Consider the following 22,146-nt stretch of genomic DNA (forward strand, 5'->3'; position numbering starts at 1 on the left):
TGTCTTAAAAAAATAACTGCTTTACCCACTGGACACCTACTATTAATAGAATGGCCAACGGCTGGGACACTAGTTTTTATGGGAATGAAATTTTGCCCCACATGAATCTCTTTGGCATGAAGATTAAGTTAGGCTGATTATTTTTAAGAAACAAAAGATTCAGGAAGTTTTTCTTTTTACCTCCCCTTTAGCTGCCCAAAGAATATAGATAAAGGACCTGTTCTGGGAAGGGAGTTATCACTGTAGATAACCATAGTAAGAACTAATTGCGGTAGACAGGGAGGAGCCTAGCAAAATCTGTTAAAATTCCCCTGGTGTCCCATTGTCTCTACATGGGCAGCAAACATTTATTTACCAAGCACTACCTTTTCTGTCTCTATGTCAATTGCCTTTTTCCCCTTTGAAGTCCCCTCCTACCCCACCCATGTCAACCCCCAACAGCTACCCTAGCACCCTTTTCTGTCTTTAGCTGAAGATGGTATTCAAGGTGAGGACGTTGGCTATTTAAATAAGTTACTCAGTTTTCCTGGGTCGCTCTCTCATGTATACATGTTATTAAACTTTTGTTCGATTTTCTCCTATTAATCTGTCTCATGTCAATTTTTTTTATAGAAATGTAGTTGATTTAGAATGTTGTGTTAATTTCTGCCATACAGCAAAATGATTCAGTATATATATTCTTTTTTAAAATATTCTTTTCCATTATGGTTTATTGTAGGACACTGTACATAGTTCTCTGTGATATAGAATATCATGTCAATTTAATTCTTAGAAGTGGGGACTTTCCTGGTGGTCCAATGACAAAGACTTCGCGCTTCCAATCCTTTTAACTGGTAAGACAACTTCCCATTTTAAAAGTTACCTGCTGGTTCAAAACAGCTGCTGGAGCTCCAGGCGCATTGCCTGCCTTCCAAAGAAAAGCAAAGAAGAGGAAGTAAGGTGCGTGCTCTCCCCTTTAGGGACCTTTTTCATAAGCTGAATATGACACTTCCATAGATACCTCACTAGCCAGATGGGTTAGTGCTTAGTAGCTAGAAGGGATGCTATCAATACACTCTTTATTCAGGATAGCTGTATATTTAGCTAAATATCAAGAGTTCCATCACTGATACAGCAAAAGGGAACCACAGAATAACAAGCAGAGTATCTACCTATTACTCTTTCAAGCAAATAAGTAGAAATAAAAGAAATTTTACTCAAAGATTCATTTGGCCTTAAAATGCATTTCTCCTTCACTGAAAGATTAAGGATTAACAGTTCCAGCTTTCGGTGGTAGAGCGAAGAATCAGAATCAGCAAACCGACTCTGTACACAGGGGTCAGCACTTCTATGCCTCAAGCACACAGGCACAATCTGTAAACAAGCTTGCTTCCTCAGATAGCTAAAAGTCTCAAACACGCGAATTATAGGCGAGTGCAGAAAGATGGACAGATTAACCTGAGCAGTCAACTAAAATGGTTGGATCGCTGTTTCTATAGGAATATAAATTTATTTTTGGAGAAATCAGATTTTTTAAAAACAAAGTAATAACATCTCCATTCACTTTTCTAATAGAGAATATGGATTTATCTGTTACACCAATTTCTCAAATATTAAAAAAAAAAATAGGGTGGTTCATATGAGAATCCATAAAATCTTCAGAACACCAATCAAAAATACGGTATTACTATTGTCTGAGGCAAAAATTAATGTTGTTCAGTTGCTAATTCATGTCCTACTCTTTCGACCAGGAGACTGCAGCGTGCCAGGCTTCCTTTTTCTTCACTATCTCCTGGAGTTTTCTCAAACTCATGTCCATTGAGTCGGTAATGCCATCCAAACATCTCATCCACAGTATTAAATATCCAGAAAAGGTACATTCATATAGGAAAAAAGCAGATTATAGGTTGCCATAAGGAGTGGGTAGAGGAAAGGAACAGGGAGTGAATGGTTAATGGTTATGGAATTGTTTTCTTTTTTTAGAGCAATGAAAACATTTTGGAACTAGATAGAAGTGATGATTATACAACATTCTGAATATACTAAGTGCCGCTGAATTGTATACTTTAAAATGGTTAATTCTGTCATGTGAATTTCATGCAGGCGTGCGTGCTTAAGGCTTCAGTTCAGTTCAGTTCAGTCACTCAGTCATGTCTGACTCTTTGCGACCCCATGAACCGCAGCACACCAGGCCTCTCTGTCCATCACCAACTCCCGGAGTTCACTCAAACTCTTGTCCATCGAGTAGGTGATGCCATCCAGCCATCTCATCCTCTGTCATGCCTTTCTCCTCCTGCCAGCAATCCCTCCCAGCATCAGAGTCTTTTCCAATGAGTCACTCTTTGCATGAAGCGGCCAAAGTATTGGAGCTTCAGCTTTAGCATCATTCCTTCCAATGAACACCCAGGACTGATCTCCTTTAGGATGGACTGATTGGATCTCCTTGCAATCTAAGGGACTTTCAAGAGTCTTCTCCAACACCACAGTTCAAAAGCATCATTCTTTGGCGCTCAGCTTTCTTCACAGTCCAACTCTCACATCCATACATGACCACTGGGAAAACCATAGCCTTGACTAGATGGAACTTTATTGCAAAGTAATCTCTCTGCTTTTGAATATGCTGTCTAGGTTGGTCATAACTTTCCTTCCAAGGAGCAAGCGTCTTTTAATTTCATGGCTGCAGTCACCATCTGCAGTGATTTTGGAGCCCAAAAAATAAAGTCTGACGCTGTTTCCACTGTTTCCCATCTATCTGCCATGAAGTGATGGGACCAGATGCCATGATCTTCGTTTTCTGAATGCTGAGCTTTTTAAGCCAACTTTTTCACTCTCTTCTTTCACTTTCATCAAGAGGCTCTTTAGTTCCTCTTCACTTTCTGCCATAAGGGTGGTGTCATCTGCATATCCGAGGTTATTGATATTTCTCTCAGCAATCTTGATTCCAGCTTGTGCTTCTTCCAGTCCAGCATTTCTCATGATGTACTCTGCATAGAAGTTAAATAAGCAGGGTGACAATATACAGCCTTGATATACTCCTTTTCCTATTTGGAACCAGTCTGTTGTTCCATGTCCAGTTCTAACTGTCACTTCCTGACCTGCACACAGATTTCTCAAGAGGCAGGTCAGGGGTCTGGTATTCCCATCTCTCTCAGAATTTTCCACACTTTATTGTGATCCACACAGTCAAAGGCTTTGGCATAGTCAATAAAGCAGAAATAGATGTGTTTCTGGAACTCTCTTGCTTTTTCGATGATCCAGCAGATGTTGGCATTTGATCTCTGGTTCCTCTGCCTTTTCTAAAACCAGCTTGAACATCAGGAAGTTCATGGTTCACATATTGTTGAAACCTGGCTTGTAGAATTTTGAGCATTACTTTACTAGCATGTGAGATGAGTGCAATTTTGCAGTAGTTTGAGCATTCTTTGGCATTGCCTTTCTTTGGAATTGGAATGAAAACTGACCTTTTCCAGTCCTGTGGCCACTGCTGAGTTTTCCAAATGTGCTGGCATATTGAGTGCAGCACTTTCACAGCATCATCTTTCAGGATTTGAAACAGCTCCACTGGAATTCCATCACCTCCACTAACTTTGTTTGTAGTGATGTTTTCTAAGGCCCACTTGACTTCACATTCCAGGATGTCTGGCTCTAGGTGAGTGATCACACCATCGTGATTATCTGGGTCGTGAAGCTCTTTTTTGTACAGTTTTTCTGTGTATTCTTGCCACCTCTTCTTAATATCTTCTGCCTCTGTTAGGTCCATACAATTTCTGTCCTTTATCAAGCCCATCTTTGCATGAAATATTCCCTTGGTATCTCTAATTTTCTTGAAGAGATCTCTAGTCTTTCCCATTCTGTTGTTTGCCTCTATTTCTTTGCACTGATCACTGAGGAAGGCTTTCTTATATCTCCTTGCTATTCTTTGGAACTCTGCATTCAGATGCTTATATCTTTCCTTTCTCCTTTGCTTTTCGCCTGTCTTCTTTTCACAGCTATTTGTAAGGCCTCCCCAGACAGCCATTTTGCTTTTTTGCATTTCTTTTCCATGGGGATGGTCTTGGTCCCTGTCTCCTGTACAATGTCACAAACCTCCGTCCATAGTTCATCAGGCACTCTATCTATCATATCTAGGCCCTTAAATCTATTTCTCACTTCCATGGTATAATCATAAGGGATTTGATTTAGGTCATACCTGAATGGTATAGTGGTTTTCCCTACTTTCTTCAATTTGAGTCTGAATTTGGCAATAAGGAGTTCATGATCTTAGCCACAGTCAGCTCCTGGTCTTGTTTTTTCTGACTGTATAGAGCATCCCATTTTTGGCTGCAAAGAATAGAATCAATCTGATTTCAGTGTTGACCATCTGGTGATGTCCATGTGTAGATTGTTCTCTTATATTGTTGGAAGAGGGTATTTGCTATGACCAGTGCGTTATCTTTGCAAAACTCTATTAGTCTTTGCCCTGCTTCATTCTGTACTCCAAGGCCAAATTTACCTGTTACTCCAGGTGTGTCTTGATTTCCTACTTTTGCATTCCAGGCCCCTATAATGAAAAGGACATCTTTTTTGGGTGTTACTTCTAAAAGGTCTTGTAGGCCTTCATAGAACCGTTCAACTTCAGCTTCTTCAGCTTTACTGCTTGGGGCATAGGCTTGGATTACCATGATATTGAATGATTTGCCTTGGAAACAAACAGAGATCATTCTGTCATTTTTGAGATTGCATCCAAGTATTGTATTTTAGACTCTTTTTTTGACCATGATGGCTACTGCATTTCTTCTAAGGGATTCCTGACCGCAGTAGTAGATACAATGGTCATCTGAGTTAAATTCACCCATTCCAGTCCATTTTAGTTTGCTGATTCCTAGAATGTCGATGTTCACTCTTGCCATCTCCTGTTTGACCACTTCCAGTTTGCCTTGATTCATGGACCTGACATTCCAGGTTCCTATGCAATATTGTTGTTCACAGAATCGGACCTTGCTTCTCTCACCAGTCACATCCACAGCTGGGTATTGTTTTTGCTTTGGCTCCATGCCTTCATTCTTTCTGGAGTTATTTCTCCACTGATCTCTAGTAGCACACTGGGCACCTACCGACCCGGGGAGTTCCCCTTTCAGTATCCTACGATTTTGCCTTTTCCTACTGTTCATGGGGTTCTCAAGGCAAGAATATTGAAGTGGTTTGCCATTCCCTTCTCCAGTGGACCACATTCTCTCAGACCTCTCCTCCATGACCCTCCCGTCTTGGGTGGCCCCACACGGCATAGCTCAGTTTCATTGAGTTAGACAAGGCTGTGGTCCATGTGATCAGATTAGCTATTTTCTGTGATTATGGTTTCAGTGTGTCTGCCCTCTGATGCCCTCTTGCAATACCTACCATGTTACTTCGGTTTCTCTTACCTTGGGCGTGCGGTATCTTTTCAGGACTCCTCCAGCAAAGCGCAGCTGCTGCTCCTTACCTTGGATGAGGGGTATCTCCTCACTGCCTCCTGTCTGACCTTGAACGTAGAGTAGCTCCTCTGGGCCGTCGTGCGCCCACACAGCCACCGCTCGTTGGACGTGTGGTAGCTCCTCTCGGCCGCCTCCTCTGACCTCCGGCGTTGGGTAGCTCCTCTCCGCTGCCGCCCCTAACCTCGGAAGTGGGGTAGCTTCTCTCGGTCACTGCCCCTGACCTTGTGTGAGGGTTAGCTCCTCTCGGCCACGTTTCTTTGCAGTCCGTTGCAGCCGGCGAGCTTCAGCAGGTGCACTTCAGCTGGCACACACCTCCTCACAGCCCTCAGAAAACGGCAAGAAGGCAGCCGCAAGAATGAAGAAAAAGCTAATTCACGTTGTTTCTTCTTTGTTGGCTTTTGAAGATCTTAGCCAATCCAGAGCACAGTGAGGTCATTCTAGAGTCTTGCCAGAGATTCCTTAGGATAGGAGGTGGGCTTATGAGTCCACATGGGAGAAGAGAGCTATTAATGTGACTAACAGTTGTTGCTATTGTTCAGTCGCTCAGTCATGTCTGACTCTTTGTGACCCCAGGGACTGCAGTATGCCAGGTTTCCCTGTCCCTCACTATTTCCTGGAGTTGGCTTGAACTTGTGTCCATTGAGTTGATGATGCCATTCAACCACCTCATCCTCTGTAGTTAACATTTATTGAGTCATGTCTGAGGCAGAGAGAGATGACTTAAGTAATTTCCCCAAAGCTGGTAAATCACAACTTAGTGTTGGTAAGTTGTGATTCTGGGTTCAGCACCTGGGCAGGTTAGGCATTAACCACTAGGCATTTCTGCTTTCCAGAACACAGTAAACTCTTAGTGCCTAGCCAAACCAGAAGGAGCAGAGAAGGCTTCCTGGTGAATTATCCCTGATACAAATGTTGTAGGATAAGTAGTGGTTTGGTGGGTGAAGAAGAGGTAGAAGTCTGGCCCGGAGCAAAGACCACCAGGAGCAAATGTTTCAAGGTAGGAGATAGCACAGCATATTCAAACAATCTCAAGGTAAGCTGTATTGGCAGACATAAGAGAAAACAAAGGTGTTTGGGCCTATGGAGAAGAGACCGTAAATGACTTTCATGATGCACAATGAAGCTTGCATTTTATCCTAGAGAGAGAGATCTGAAAGATTTTAAACAGAGGGAATTAAAAAGGGTTTGGATCAATCCCTTTAATGACAATGTAGAGAATATGAGATTGGGGGTGGCAAAATTGGAATTAAGGAGATCAACTGGGGGCTATTGTGATAGTTTAGGGCAAAGAAGACAAGAATGTGAATTATGGCACTGGAGAGACGGGAACACATTTGAAGAACATTTGGGAGATGATTCAGTAAGATTCAGTTGATGTGGAGAATGAATAGATGTAAAGAGCGATTGTCAAGTTTCTGATGGGACCTTGGATAATACAGCAAAAGAAGTAGGGCTGGGTGAGTCCAGTTTGAGGTTTGTGGGTGTAAAAATTTTGTGGAGGATCTAACTGAATTTTTCAGCAAGTTCTGGGGTCTGCAGACTTAAAACTCAAGAAAAATCCAGGGCTAGAGACAGATTTATTAGGTGGTACAAATGTAGTTGCAGTTTTGGATCATGAATTTTAAATCATCATAACTAGGCACAAACACATCTTTATTAATCAAAGTAGGAACCATTACAATTGACACATTTTTGCCAACAAGCAGTAAGTTTATTCCTATAACATAAAAATCCATGCTTTATGCTGGTTGTGGAAGCATTTTTCTCTGCAAAAAGTTGTTTAGGTGCTTCAAGAAGTAGTAGTCTGTTGGCAAGAGATCAGGTGAATATGGCAGATATGGCAAAACTTTGTAGCCCAATTTGTTCAACTTTTGAAGCATTGGTTGGACGACATACTGTCAGGCATCGGCATGGAGAAGAATTGGGCCCATTCTGTTGACCAATACCGGCTGCAAGTGTTGCAGTGTTCGGTACATCCCATCAATTTACTGAGCATACTTCTCAGATGCAGTGGTTTCACTGGGACTCAGAAAACTGTGGAGGATCAGACCAGAAGCAGACCACCAAACAGTGACCATGACGGTTTTTTAGTGCAAGTTTGTCTTTGGGAGATGCTTTGGAACTTCTTCTTGGTCCAAGCACTGAGCTGATCATCACTGGTCATCGCATAAAATCCACTTTTCATCACATGTCACAATCCAATAGAGAAATGGTTCATTGTTGTTGCATACAATAAAAGAAGATGATACTTCAAAACGATGATTTTTTTAAAATTTTCTGTCAACTCATGAGGCACCCACTTATCGTGCTTTTCACCTTTTCAATCTGCTTCAAATGCTGAATGACCACCGAACAGTCGACACTGAGCTCTTCAGCAACTTCTTGTGTGGTTGTGAAGAGGATCAGCTTTGATGATCCTCTCAGTTGGTCGTAGTCAACTTCCAATGGCCAGCCACTAATCCTCAAAGCGCTCATCTCCTTTACAAAACTTCTTGAAACATCACTGCACTGCATTGTACTGTATGTTCATTAGCAGTTTCTGGGCCTAATGTGTTGTTGTTTCCAGTTGTGTTAAAGTTGTCTGCTTTACAAACAAGTCCATTTTGAATTAGAATAAGAAAAATCAGTCAGATTTGCTTTTTGTCTAACATCATTTCCCTCGTCTAAAATAAATATAAAATAAACACCAAGTAATAAGCCATTAACAAAAAAAAAAGGCAAGAAATGCACATTAAAATGATATATAACAAAGCCACATTTAAGCATGTATTCAAATATCAAATGGCAAAGTTAAATGCAAAGCTGCAATTACTTTTGCACCAACCTACTATGTCATCCATCCATTCGCTTACTGAATGTTCATTGAAAAAAAACAGGTTGTTACTTTAACAGAATGGAGGATTTCATAAGTCATGATAAGGAGTTTAAATTTTTCTTATAGCCAGCATGGATGAATGGTAGGATTAAGCAGGAGAGAAAGATGCTCAAATTCAAATTTTAGAGAGATCTTTTAGACAAATATATAGAGTTAGCCATGTATACATACCCAAGAAAATAAAGTGTATAAAATATGAGCAGCAACTTTTAAAGAGGAGCTTCAGGGATCATCAATATCAATTTAAGGGGTGGGCAGAGAAGGAAAGTTCACAGAGATGACAAAGCCAGAAAGATTGAGAGAGCTTGCATTATCATGGACATCTAGGGAGTAGGGTACCAAGAAAGTCTACATCTTCAACATGTCAAACAAATTACAGTGAAGGGCCCAGGCACCTAAGTAGCAAAATATATCCACAGTGCCTAATGGTAAAGATTTCCTTGATAACTTTGGCCAAGCTACAATGGTAGAGGCGTGAACTGTGAATAAGAAAGTAAATATAAACTGATATTTGAAGAAGCTTAGTTTTAACAGAAGGGGGAGAGATGAAGAATCAATGGTTACTTGCCTTAGAATGGAAGAGACTGGAGCATTTTTATAGGCTAGGAAAAATAATGCATTAAAGAGTAGTTAAAGGACAGAAGAGGGATAAAGAGGCAAGAAAAGGGGTTGGTTTTGTCTAATGGCATCCTTTTAGACCTAAATTAGACATTCACTTTCCAGTTAAAACAACTGTATCTTTTGTAGGCAACTGGAGTCAAACAGGATATATTTATATGGATATATCACAGACTGATCCTGGTTCTGGACTCTACCTTCCAAATCTTTTTACAACTCTCTTCTACATTTGTTAAATATTTCTGGCCTGCTTCTGTTTAGGAGTGAAAATTCTGAAAGAGATAGGAGTTGTGTCCGACTCCCTGCGACCCCATGAATCGCAGCATGCCAGGCCTCCCTGTCCATCACCAACTCCCGGAGTTCACTCAGACTCCTCACGTCCATTGAGTCCGTGATGCCATCCAGCCATCTCATCCTCTGTCATTCCCTTCTCCTCCTACCCCAATCCCTCCCAGCATCAGAGTCTTTTCCAATGAGTCAACTCTTCGCATGAGGTGGCCAAAGTACTGGAGTTTCAGCTTTAGCATCATTCCTTCCAAAGAAATCCCAGGGCTCATCTCCTTCAGAATGGACTGGTTGGATCTCCTTGCAGTCCAAGGGACTCTCAAGAGTCTTCTCCAACACCACACTTCAAACATGTCAATTCTTCGGCACTCAGCTTTCTTCACAGTCCAACTCTCACATCCATACATGACCACAGGAAAAACCATAGCCTTGACTAGAAGGACCTTAGTCGGCAAAGTAATGTCTCTGCTTTTGAATATACTATCTAGGTTGGTCATAACTTTTCTTCCAAGGAGTAAGCATCTCTTAATTTCATGGCTGCAGTCACCATCTGCAGTGATTTGGGAGCCCCCAAAAATAAAGTCTGACAATGTTTCTACTGTTTCCCCATCTATTTTCTCATGAAGTGATGGGACCAGATGCCATGATCTTCGTTTTCTGAATGTTGAGCTTTTTAAGCCAACTTTTTCACTCTCCTGTTTCACTTTCATCAAGAGGCTTTTTAGTTCTTCTTCACATTCTGCCATAAGGGTGGTGTCATCTGCATATCTGAGGTTATTGATATTTCTCCCGGCAATCTTGATTCCAGCTTGTGTTTCTTCCAGTCCAGCGTTTCTCAGGATGTACTCCGTATAGAAGTTAAATAAGCAGGGTGACAATATACAGCCTTGATGTACTCCTTTTCCTATTTGGAACCAGTCTGTTGTTCCATGTCCAGTTCTGACTGTTGCTTCCTGACCTGCATACAGATTTCTCAAAAGGCAGGTGAGGTGGTCTGGTATTCCCATCTCTTTAAAAATTTTCCACAGTTTATTGTGATCCACACAGTCAAAGGCTTTGGCATAGTCAACAAAGCAGAAAGAGATGTTTTTCTGGAACTCTCTCGCTTTTTCCATGATCCAGCAGATGTTGGCAATTTGAGCTCTGGTTCCTCTGCCTTTTCTAAAACCAGCTTGAACATCAGGGAGTTCACGGTTCACGTATTGCTGAAGTTTGTCTGGCTTGGAGGATTTTGAACATTAGTTTACTAGCATGTGTGTTTGGCGAAGCAGAGTTCAATACCATGAAGCACTCAATTTACAATTTCTTGATCACGGTGACTTTCTTTTCTTTATCTTTCTTTTTTTAAGTTTACTGCTGTCAACTACAAATTGGCACTTACAAAGAGCATTGCCTATGACTGAAAAACAAGGAATTTGCCATCTGCCTCTACTGAGATTGAACTCCATGCTTCTATAGCTATTGACCTTCAACCACCCCTGATGGAGTTTACGGTGGAGTGAGGCACTGTGTGTTCCAGGGAATCTGGTGGGACAGGTCTTTAGATAGTTGGATGTTTTTAGGAACAGATTTTATGATCTCAATCCTTGCATCTCCTCATATCTAGAGAATCACTTAATCCCTTCATCAGTTCAGTTCAGTCGCTCAGCCTTGTCCGACTCCCTGCAACCCCATAATCGTAGCACGCCAGGCCTCCCTGTCCGTCACCAACTCCCGGAGTTGACTCAGACTCATGTCCATCGAGTCAGTGATGCCATCCAGCCATCTCATCCTCTGTCATCCCCTTCTTCTCCTGCCCCCAATTCCTCCCAGCATCAGAGTCATTTCCAATGAGTCAACTCTTTGCATGAGGTGGCCAAAGTACTGGAGTTTCAGCTTTAGCATCATTCCTTCCAAAGAAATCCGAGGGTTGATCTCCTTCAGAATGGACTGGTTGGATCTCCTTGCAGTCCAAGGGACTCTCAAGAATCTTCTCCAACACCTCAGTTCAAAAGCATCAATTCTTGGGTGCTCAGCTTTCTTCACAGTCCAACTCACATCCGTACGTGACCACTGGGAAAATCATAGCCTTGACTAGCCGGACCTTAGTAGGCAAAGTAATGTCTCTGCTTTTGAATATGCTATCTAGGTTAGTCATAACTTTTCTTCCAAGGAGTAGGTGTCTTTTAATTTCATGGCTGCAATCACCATCTGCAGTGATTTGGGAGCCCCCCAAAATAAAGTCTGACACTGTTTCTACTGTTTCCCCATCTATTTCCCATGAAGTGATGGGACCAGATGCCATGATCTTCGTTTTCTGAATGTTGAGCTTTAAGCCAACTTTTTCACTCTCCTCTTTCACTTTCATCTAGAGGCTTTTTAGCTCCTCTTCACTTTCTGCCATAAGGGTGATGTCATCTGCATATCTGAGGTTATTGATATTTCTCCCGGCAATCTTGATTCCAGCTTGTGTTTCTTCCAGTCCAGCGTTTCTCAGGATGTACTCCGTATAGAAGTTAAATAAGCAGGGTGACAATATACAGCCTTGATGGACTCCTTTTCCTATTTGGAACCAGTCTGTTGTTCCATGTCCAGTTCTGACTGTTGCTTCCTGACCTGCATACAGGTTTCTCAAGAGGCAGGTCAGGTGGTCTGGTATTCCCATCTCTTTCAGAATTTTCCACAGTTTATTGTGATCCACACAGTCAAAGGCTTTGGCATAGTCAATAAAGCAGAAATAGATGTGTTTCTGGAACTCTCTTGCTTTTTCCATGATCCAGCGAATGTTGGCAATTTGAGCTCTGGTTCCTCTGCCTTTTCTAAAACCAGCTTGAATATCAGGAAGTTCACGGTTCATGTATTGCTGAAGCCTGGCTTGGAGAATTTTGAGCATTAGTTAACTAGCATGTGAGATGAGTGCAATTGTGCAGTAGTTTGAGCATTCTTTGGCATTGCCTTCCTTTGGGATTGGAATGAAAACTGACCTTTTCCAGTCCTGTGGCCACTGCTGAGTTTTCCAAATTTGCTGGCATATTGAATGCAGCACTTTCACAGCATCATCTTTGTTAGGATTTGAAATAGCTCAACTGGAATTCCATCACCTCCACTAGCTTTGTTCATAGTGATGCTTCCTAAGGCCCACTTGACTTCACATTCCAGGATGTCTGGCTCTAGGTGAGTGATCACACCATCGTGATTATCTGGGTGGTGAAGCTCTTTTTTGTACAGTTCTTCCATGTATTCTTGCCACCTCTTCTTAATATCTTCTACTTCTGTTAGGTCCATACCATTTCTGTCCTTTATCGAGCCTATCTTTGCATGAAATGTTCCCTTGGTGTCTGTAACTTTCTTCAAGAGATCTCTAGTCTTTCCCATTCTGCTCTTTTCCTCTATTTCTTTGCACTGATCGCTGAAGAAGGCTTTCTTATCTCTCATTGCTATTCTTTGGAACTCTGCATTCAGATGCTTATATCTTTCCTTTTCTCCTTTGCTTTTCACCTCTCTTTTCACAGCTATTTGTAAGGCCTCCCCAGACAGCCATTTTGCTTTTTTGGGTTTCTTTTCCATGGGGATGGTCTTGATCCCTGTCTCCTGTACAATGTCACGAACCTCATTCCATACTTCATCATGCACTCTATCTATCAGATCTAGCCCCTTAAATCTATTTCTCACTTCCACTGTATAATCATAAGGGATTTGATTTAGGTCATACCCAAATGGTCTAGCAGTTTTCCCTACTTTCTTCAATTTAAGTCTGAATTTGGTCATAAGGAGTTCATGATCTGAGCCACAGTCAGCTCCTGGTCTTGTTTTTGTTGACTGTATAGTGCTTCTCCATCTTTGGCTGCAAAGAATAGAATCAATCTGATTTTGGTGTTGACCATCTGGTGATGTCCATGTGTAGAGTCTTCTCTTGTGTTCTTGGTAGAGAGTGTTTTCATTTTCTTGGCAAAATTCTATTAGTCTTTGCCCTGCTTCATTCCGTACTCCAAGGCCAAATTTGCCTTTTACTCCAGGTTTTCTTGACTTCCTACTTTTGGATTCCAGTCCCCTATAATGAAAAGGACATCTTTTGGGGATGTTAGTTCTAAAAGGTCTTGTAGATCTTCATAGAACCGTTCAACTTCAGCTTCTTCAGCTTTACTGGTTGGGGCATAGACTTGGATAACTGTGATATTGAATGGTTTGCCTTGGAAACGAACAGAGGTCATTCTGTCATTTTTGAGATTCCATCCAAGTACTGCATTTCAGTCTCTTTTGTTGACCATGATGGCTACTCCATTTCTTCTAAGGGATTCCTGCCTGCAGTAGTAGATATAGTGGTCATCTGAGTTAAATTCACCCATTCCAGTCCATTTTAGTTCACTGATTCCTAGAATGTTGATGTTCACCCTTGCCATCTCTTGTTTGACCACTTTCAATTTGCCTTGATTCATGGACCTGACATTCCAGGTTCCTACGCAATATTGCTCTTTACCACATTGGACCTTGCTTCTATCACCAGTCACATCCACAACTGGCTATTGTTTTTGCTTTGGCTCCATCCCTTCATTCTTTCTGGAGTTATCTCCTCACTGATCTCCAGTAGCATATTGGGCACCTACTGACCTGGGGAGTTCCTCTTTCAGTATCTTATCATTTTGCCTTTTCATACTGTTCATGGGGTTCTCAAGGCAAGAATACTGAAGTGGTTTGCCAATCCCTTCATGGTGACATCAAATCCTCATTACTAACAAAAGTGAAAGTGAAGTCGCTCAGTTGTGTCCAGTCATGAGGATCTGATGTAGTTGACAGTAGTAAACTTAAAAAAAAAAAAAAAGAAAAGAAAGTCACTATGTTCAAGAAGGAGAATATGAAAGACAATGAGAGTTAAGGTTTTGTGTTTTTTTAATGTGTCCTATTTTTTATTTACTTATTTTTAATTGAAGTATAGTTGCTTTACAGTATTGTGTTGGTTTGTACCAAACATGAACATGAATGAATCACACATCTACTCATGTCCCCTCCCACTTGAACATCCCTCTCACCTCCCCTCTCACCCCACCCCTCTAGGTTGTCACTGAGCCCCAGCTTGAGCTCCCTGAGTCATACAGAAAATTCCCTTTAGCTATCTATTTTACATATGATAATGTGTGTTTCCATGTTTCCCTTCCTCCCATGAGGGGCTTTTTCATAGGCCACTTGAGTGTTCTCATAATATGATGGTTAAATTCCCCCGACAGAAAATGAATAAGGCACCGTAACCATTATTTCCCTTATTATTCTCTTACTTTCTGTTTTGTAGTGTTCCTGTTTTAGGTACACTTCTCGTAAATGAATACAACTTGAATTTTATTCCAATTTGACAATCTTTTTCTTTAACTAGACAATTTCATCTATTATATTACTTGTTGATGCTAATAAATTGGGATTTACGTCTAGCATTTTATCTTGTACTTTCTATTTGCTTCATATTCCCTATATTTCTTTTTATATCTCCTTTCTTGCTATTATGAAAATCAAAGAAGAACTAACTGGAAATTTTTAAAATGGCAAATATAGTAACTGAAATAAAAATAAAACTCACATAACAAGGTGAGTTCAATACCAGGGTGATGATGACAGAGAAAAGAACGAATCTGAATATAGCTAGAAATAGAATACAGATAGAGATACAGACGATCCAATCTGAGAAACGGAGAGGAAAAAAAATGATTGGAAAAAATGGACATAGTCTCAGTGGCCTTCCAGACAATACAAAAGATTTATCTCACCAAAGCCCCAGAAGAAGAGAAAGAGTATGATACACACACATGTACCCACAAACATACACACACAACTGAGAAAATAATGGCTGGAAACCAAATATTTAGCAAATTGCATGAGATACTGATTTGTTTAGCTCAGAAGCCCCAAATAAAATAACTTCCCCAAACATGCCTAAATCACTAAATTTTAAAGACAAATAAAAATTCTGAAATTAGCCAGAGAAAAATGATGCCCTACTTATAGGGAACATCTATTCAAAAGACTACAGATTATTCATGAGAGCTAAAAGAAAAGAAATTTCAGTGCAGAATTCTCTAATTAACAAGTCTTCTGCAGGAATTAAGATAAAATAAACACTTTCTCAGAAAATTAAGAATTGAATTGTGTGTGTTAGTTGCTCAGTCATCTCTGACTGTTTGTGACCCCATGAACTGTAGCCGGCTAGGCTCCTCTGTCCATGGGCCTGTCCAGGCAAGAATACTGAAGTGGGTTGCCATTTCATTCTCCAGGGGAATTTCCCAACCCAGGGTTCGAAACTGGGTCTCCTGCATTGCAGGTGGATTCTTGGCCATCTGAGCCACCAGGGAAGCCAAGAATGGAAGAGAACTTCCTAAATCTGACAAAGGGCAGCTACAAAATCATCATCATCATCATCATTATATACCACTTGAATCATATTTAAAGGTAAAGGATTAAATGTTTTCTCCTTAGGATCAGGAGAAAGACAAGGATGTTCACTCATCACTCTTATTTGAGAGCATGTTGACAATCTTAACCAGGGCATTAAGTCCAGAAAAAGAAATACAAGAAAAAAGCATAGATATTAGAAAAAAAGAAATAAAAATGTTCCTCTTCACAGATATGAGTGTCTACATAGAAAATGCCAGTGAATCTATAATAAAAACTTCTAGAACTATTAATAAATGATCTTAACAAGGTTATAGGATACAAGGTCAACAAAAAACATCAACCATATTTCTACATATAAGCAATAAACTACTGGAAATTGCAATTTAAAAATAGGGACATTTATAAAAGTTCCAAAAAATTGGAGCATAGTTAGACGTAAATTTAGCAATATATATACAAGATCTGTATGCTGACAATTGTAAAACACTAAGGAAAAAAATCAGAGTACCTACTTCTATGCAGAGTACATCATGAGAAACGCTGGACTGGAGGAAGCACAAGCTGGAATCAAGATTGCCAGGAGAAATACCAATAACCTCAGATATGCAGATGACACCACCCTTATGGCAGAAAGTGAGGAAAAACTAAAAAGCCTCTTGATGAAAGTGAAAGAGGAGAGGGAAAAAGTTGGCTTAATGCTCAACATTCAGAAAATGAAGATCATGGCATCTGGTCCCATCACTTCATGGGAAATAGATGGGGAAACAGTGGAAACAGTGTCACACTTTATTTTGAGGGGCTCCAAAATCACTGCAGATGGTGATTGCAGCCATGAAATTAAGAGATGCTTACTCCTTGGAAGGAAAGTTATGACCAACCTAGATAGCATATTCAAAAGCAGAGACATTACTTTGCCGACTAAGGTCCGGCTAGTCAAGGCTATGGTTTTGCCAGTGGTCATGTATGGATGTTGGACTGTGAAGAAGGCTGAGCGCCGAAGAATTGATGCTTTTGAACTGTGGTGTTGGAGAAGACTCTTGAGAGTCCCTTGGACTGCAAGGAGATCCAACCAGTCCATTCTGAAGGAGATGAGCCCCGGGATTTCTATGGAAGGAATGATGCTAAAGCTGAAACTCCAGTACTTTGGCCACCTCATGCGAAGAGTTGACTCATTGGAAAAGACTGTGATGCTGGGAGGGATTAGGGGCAGGAGGAGAAGGGGACAGCAGAGGATGAGATGGCTGGATGGCATCACTGACTCGATGGACATGAGTTTGAGTAACCTCTGGGAGTTGGTGATGGACAGGGAGGCCTGGCTTGCTGCAATTCATGGGGTCACAAAGAGTGGGACACAACTGAGTGACTGAACTGAACTGAAGGAAAGGGAAATGTATACCATGTTCATTGATTGAAAAGTTCGTGGCAGTAAACGTAAAAAACTGACCTACAGAATCAATACAATTTCAATTACACTATAAGTAGCATGTTTACTAGCATATGTAAGCTGATTATACAGTCTATATGAAAAATTAAGGAATTAAGATGTTAAAACAATTTTTAAAAAGAATAGCAAATTTGGAGACAACACTGAGTTTTATACTTACTATAAATCTACAGTAACCCAGAGAGTGCAGGATTAGTAAAGAGACAGACAAAGATCAATAGAACAGAATGAAGAATCCAGAAATAAAGGCATACAATAAGGTCAACTGATTTTTCGTAACAATGCAAATTCAATTCAGTAAGGATATGATACTCGGTTGTTGTCTAAATGCTAAGCTGTGTCCAACTCTTTGTGACATCATGGAATTTAGCCTGGCAGTTTCCTCTGCCCATGGGATTTCCCAGGCAAGAATTCTGGAGTGAGTTGCCATTTCCTTTTCCAGGGAGTCTTCTCAACCCAGTTATTGAACCCATGTCTCCTGCACTGGCAGGTAGATTTTTTACTACTGAGCCACAAGGAAAGCCTTATAATACTCAATACTATTCAACAAATAGTGCTGGAACAACTGGACATTCTTATGTAAAAACAAACTTTGACTTAAACATCATTTCGTATAAGAAATTAAGTTAGAGCTCCAAATATAAAATATAAAACTAAAACTTTTAGAAGAAAACATAAAAGTAAATCTTCATGAAATGGAATTAGATAAAAAGTTCTCAGACATGCAAAACCAAAAATGTAATCTACAAAAGAAAAAAAAAATGATGAATTGAACTTCAGCAGAATGAAGAACATTTGCTCTGTGAAAAACACTGTTAAGATAATAAAAAAAAAAAAACGAGCTAAATTCTGGGAGAAAATATTTGCTAATCACATAACTAGCAAGGATTTGTATCTAGACTATACAAAGAACACTTCAAAATTCAACAGTAAGAAAATAAACAACCCAATTTTAAAAATAGGCAAAAGACAAGTAGACACGTATCACTGAAGAACATAAAGGGAAAGCAACTAAATAGATGAAAAGATGTTCAACATCATTAGCTATTAGGGCATTTAAATTAAAACCAAAATGAGATAACTTTGCACATTTAATAGAATAGCTAATGTAAAAAATTACTGACAATACAAAGTACTGGAAAAGATGTAAAGCAACTGGAACTCTCATGTTATTGATCGGAAAGCAAGGTAGCACAACTCCTTTGGAAAACAACTGGCAATTTCTTAGGAAGTTAAAAATATACTCCCTATATAACCCAGCAACCCCAACCCTGACTAATTACCCTACAAAAATTAAATCTTATGTTCACGCAAAATCTGTAATGCAACTTTATTTTTAATTGACAAAAACTGGGAACTACCTAAATGTCCCTTAATAGGTAAATTAATAAATTAGCACATTCGTACTATTCAATACAATCAGCAATTTAAAAAAGTTAATTCTTGATATACACAGACTATGATGAATCTCAAAGGCATTTATGCTGACTCATGAAGTCAGTTCAAAATGTTACATACTGTGTGATTCTATTTACATGACATTCTCAAACAGCCAAAATATAGTGACAGAAAACAGGTCAGTGATTGCCAAGGATTAGGGTGGGGGAAAGGCATGGCCACGAAAGAAAAGTACAAAGGAGTTTTGGGGATGATGGAACTGATGTTCTATATCTCGATTGTGGTGGTGGTTACACAAATCTATAAATGTGTTAGTATTCATAGAAACACCCCCCAAAAGTTAATTCTACTCTGCTGTTGTTTGTTGTTTAGTGGCTAAGTCATGTCCAACTCTTTTGCGATACCATGGACTGTAGCCCACCAGGCTCCTCTGTCCGTGGAATTTCCCAGGCAAGAGTACTGGAGCGGATTGCCATTTTCTTTTCCAGGGGATCTTCCCAACCCAGGCATTGCAGGCAGATTATTTACCATCTGAGCCACTAGGGAAGCCCAAGAATACTGAAGTGGGTAGCCTATCCCTTCTCCAGGGGAACTTCCCAGCCCAGGAATTGAACCAGGGTCACCTGCATTGCAGGCAGATTCTTTACCAGCTGAGCTACTGGGGAAGCACAACACACATACTGTAGTGAAACTGGCTTTCTGCATGTCTGTCTCCCCAATTAGATGATTGCCCTTGTATTTCTAACATCCAGTACAATACTAAACATATAGAAAACTATTCAGTAAGAGTTGATTGAACAAAATTAGTGATTTGAACATAGAATTAAATCCCATAACCTTATAATGGTTAAGAAACCCTTGATGCACAGGGAAGAAGCAAGATTTAACCACACGGCAATGGGATTGGGGTGGGCTGGCAGTCATGAGATACTCCAGAGTGGTTTCCAGAGCCTCCTTTTGTTTGTTGTTTTTGGTGTCTTGTTTTGATATGGTTTTAGCAAGAACAATCCTTTGTGCACATAAAAATCTTGCTCAGAAGCTTAAACAAATAAAACATAATTTAAACACACACAGACATGCACAGACACCCACATTTCTGTGGCTGAGAAGACCTGCTGAGACTTAAATGACCCTGAGGACAGACTTTGAGAAGCCAAGGAAAGGACACCCTCTACAGCTATTTCCAGCTTGAAAGTTCCATGAACTAGATCCTAAAGAGTGAGAGTGGGAAGGGTGTGTGATTCTGTATGACATAAACAAAGCCTCTGTGTGTGTGCGTGTGTGTGTGTGTGTGTGTGTTTTGTCGCTCAGTTGTTTCCGACACTTTGTGACTCCATGGACTGTAGCCCACCAGGCTCCTCTGTCCATGGGATTTTCTGAGCAAGAATACTGGATTGGGTTGCCATTACCTTCTTCAGGGGATTTTCCTGCCGCAGGGATCGAACCCATGTCTCCTGTGTCTCCTACATTGTAGGTGGATTCTTTACCTGCATGTGATATGAAACAAAGGTTCTCAGCCCACCATTCAACTATGTCATAGTATTGCAGATAAAGCTCTGTTATACTCCACAAGGCAGGAAGGAATGAGTTAATACACTGGAAGCTGTATCGGGTTTCTTTCTGCTAAAGATAACAGAACAGCACACTGGAAATAGCTAAAGAATTGGCAACTGATTATTTGAAATAACAAGAAAGCCAAAAATAGGGTGAATCGGTGACTGTGTCATGGTCAGGGACCCAGATGCTGTCTCTTGCTCTGCCATCCCCTGCAGGCGGGCAGAATCTCACTCGGTTGTAAGGAGGTTCTGTAATCTCAGGAGCTGCGTGCAAAAATGACCACTTTCGGTGACACTCAAGAAGAGCGTTTTCTTACCACGAGGACTTTCTGGAAGATGGTGAATTTAAGGGAGCACGGAGGAAGTTCTATGACTTCTACCACTTGGAGAAAAAACAGAGAACTGAAATCCAACTAAGCTTCTGGCTACTGATGCACTAGAGAAGCATGAGGACCTAGGACACTGTGACTTCCTTTAAAGTCTGTAAGAGTCATCAGTCAGGGTCTCAGCAACAAGCAGACAGCACACCGAAATTAGCACCTGAGAAGATTTTAATAAAATAACTATTTAATTTGTAAAAAAATTGAAGTGTAGTTAGTTTACAATGTTGTACTAATTTCAAGTCTACAGTAAAGTGATTCAGTTATACATATATATTATTTTTTAAATTGTTTTCCATTACAGGTTGTTACAAGACATTGAATACAGTTTCCTATGCTACATAGCAGCTCTTTGCTGTTTACCTATTTTATATAGAGTAACATGTACATCAGAGAAAGCAATGGCAACCCACTCCAGTACTCTTGCCTGGAAAATCCTATGGACGGAGGAGCCTGGTAGGCTGCAGTCCACGGGGTCGCTAGGAGTCGGACACTACTGAGTGACTTCACTTTCACTTTTCACTTTCATGAATTGGAGAAGCAAATGGCAACCCACTCCAGTGCTCTTGCCTGGAGAATCCCAGGGACTGGGGAGCCTGGTGGGCTGCCGTCTCTGGGGTCGCGCAGAGTTGGACACGACTGAAGCGATTTAGCAGCAGCATGTACATGTTAATCCCCAAATTTTCTCTCTCCCCCTGCCACCACTATTCCCTTTGGTAACCAAAAGTTTATTTCCTAAGTCTGTGGATCTATTTCTGTTTTGTAAATAGGGCTTCCCTGGTAGCTCAGCTGGTAAAGAATATGCCTTCAATACAGGAGACCCCAGTTCCCGGTTCGATTCCTGGGTTGGGAAGTTCCCCTGGAGAAGGGATAGGCTACCCACTCCAGTATTCTTGGATTTCCCTGATGGCCCAGATGGTAAAGAATCTGCCTGCAATGTGGGAGACCTGATTTTGATCCCTGGGTTGGGAAGATCCCTGTAGGAAGGCATGGCAACCCACTCCAGTATTCTTGCCTGGAAAATCCCCATGGACAGAGGAGCTACAGAGTTGGCCTTTCTTGTTCACCTATTTTATATAGGGTAGTATATATTATCTCTCCCCCTGCCACCACTATTTCCTTTGGTAACCAAAAGTTTATTTTCTATGTCTGTGAATCTATTTCTGTTTCGTAAATAAGTTCATTTTATTACTTTTTTTAGGTTCCGCATATAAAGGGTATCATATGATGGTTGTCTTTCTCTGTCTGACTTACTCACTTAATATGATAATCTTTAGGTTCATCCATTTTTTTGCAAGTGGCATTCCTTCATTCACTTTCATGGCTGAGAAGTATTCCATTGTATATGTATATATATACTTGTATACTACCTCTTCATGCATGCATCTGTAAATGAACCCTTAGGTTGCATCTACATCCTGGCTGTTGTAAACAGTGCAGCTATAAACACTGGGGTACATGTATCTTTTCCAATTACAGTTTTCATCTTTTCTAGATATATGCCCAGAAGTAAGATTGCAGAGTCCCGTGGGAACTCTTATTTTTAGTTTTTAAGGAAAATCCTTATTGTTCTTCATTTTGGCTGCACCAATTTACGTTCCCACTGACAGTGTAGGATGGTTCTTTTTTTTCCACACCCTTTCCAGCATTTATTATTTGTAGACATTTTAATGATGGCCATTCTGACTGGTATGAGATGATACCTCACTGTAGCTTTTGATTTGCATTCTTCTACTAGTTAGTGATGTTTTAAGCATCTTTTCATGTGCCTCTTGGCCACCTAAAAGAACTGTTTTAAATGGTG

This window comes from Budorcas taxicolor, chromosome 2 (assembly GCF_023091745.1).
Source record: "Budorcas taxicolor isolate Tak-1 chromosome 2, Takin1.1, whole genome shotgun sequence".
Lineage (NCBI taxonomy): Eukaryota > Metazoa > Chordata > Mammalia > Artiodactyla > Bovidae > Budorcas > Budorcas taxicolor.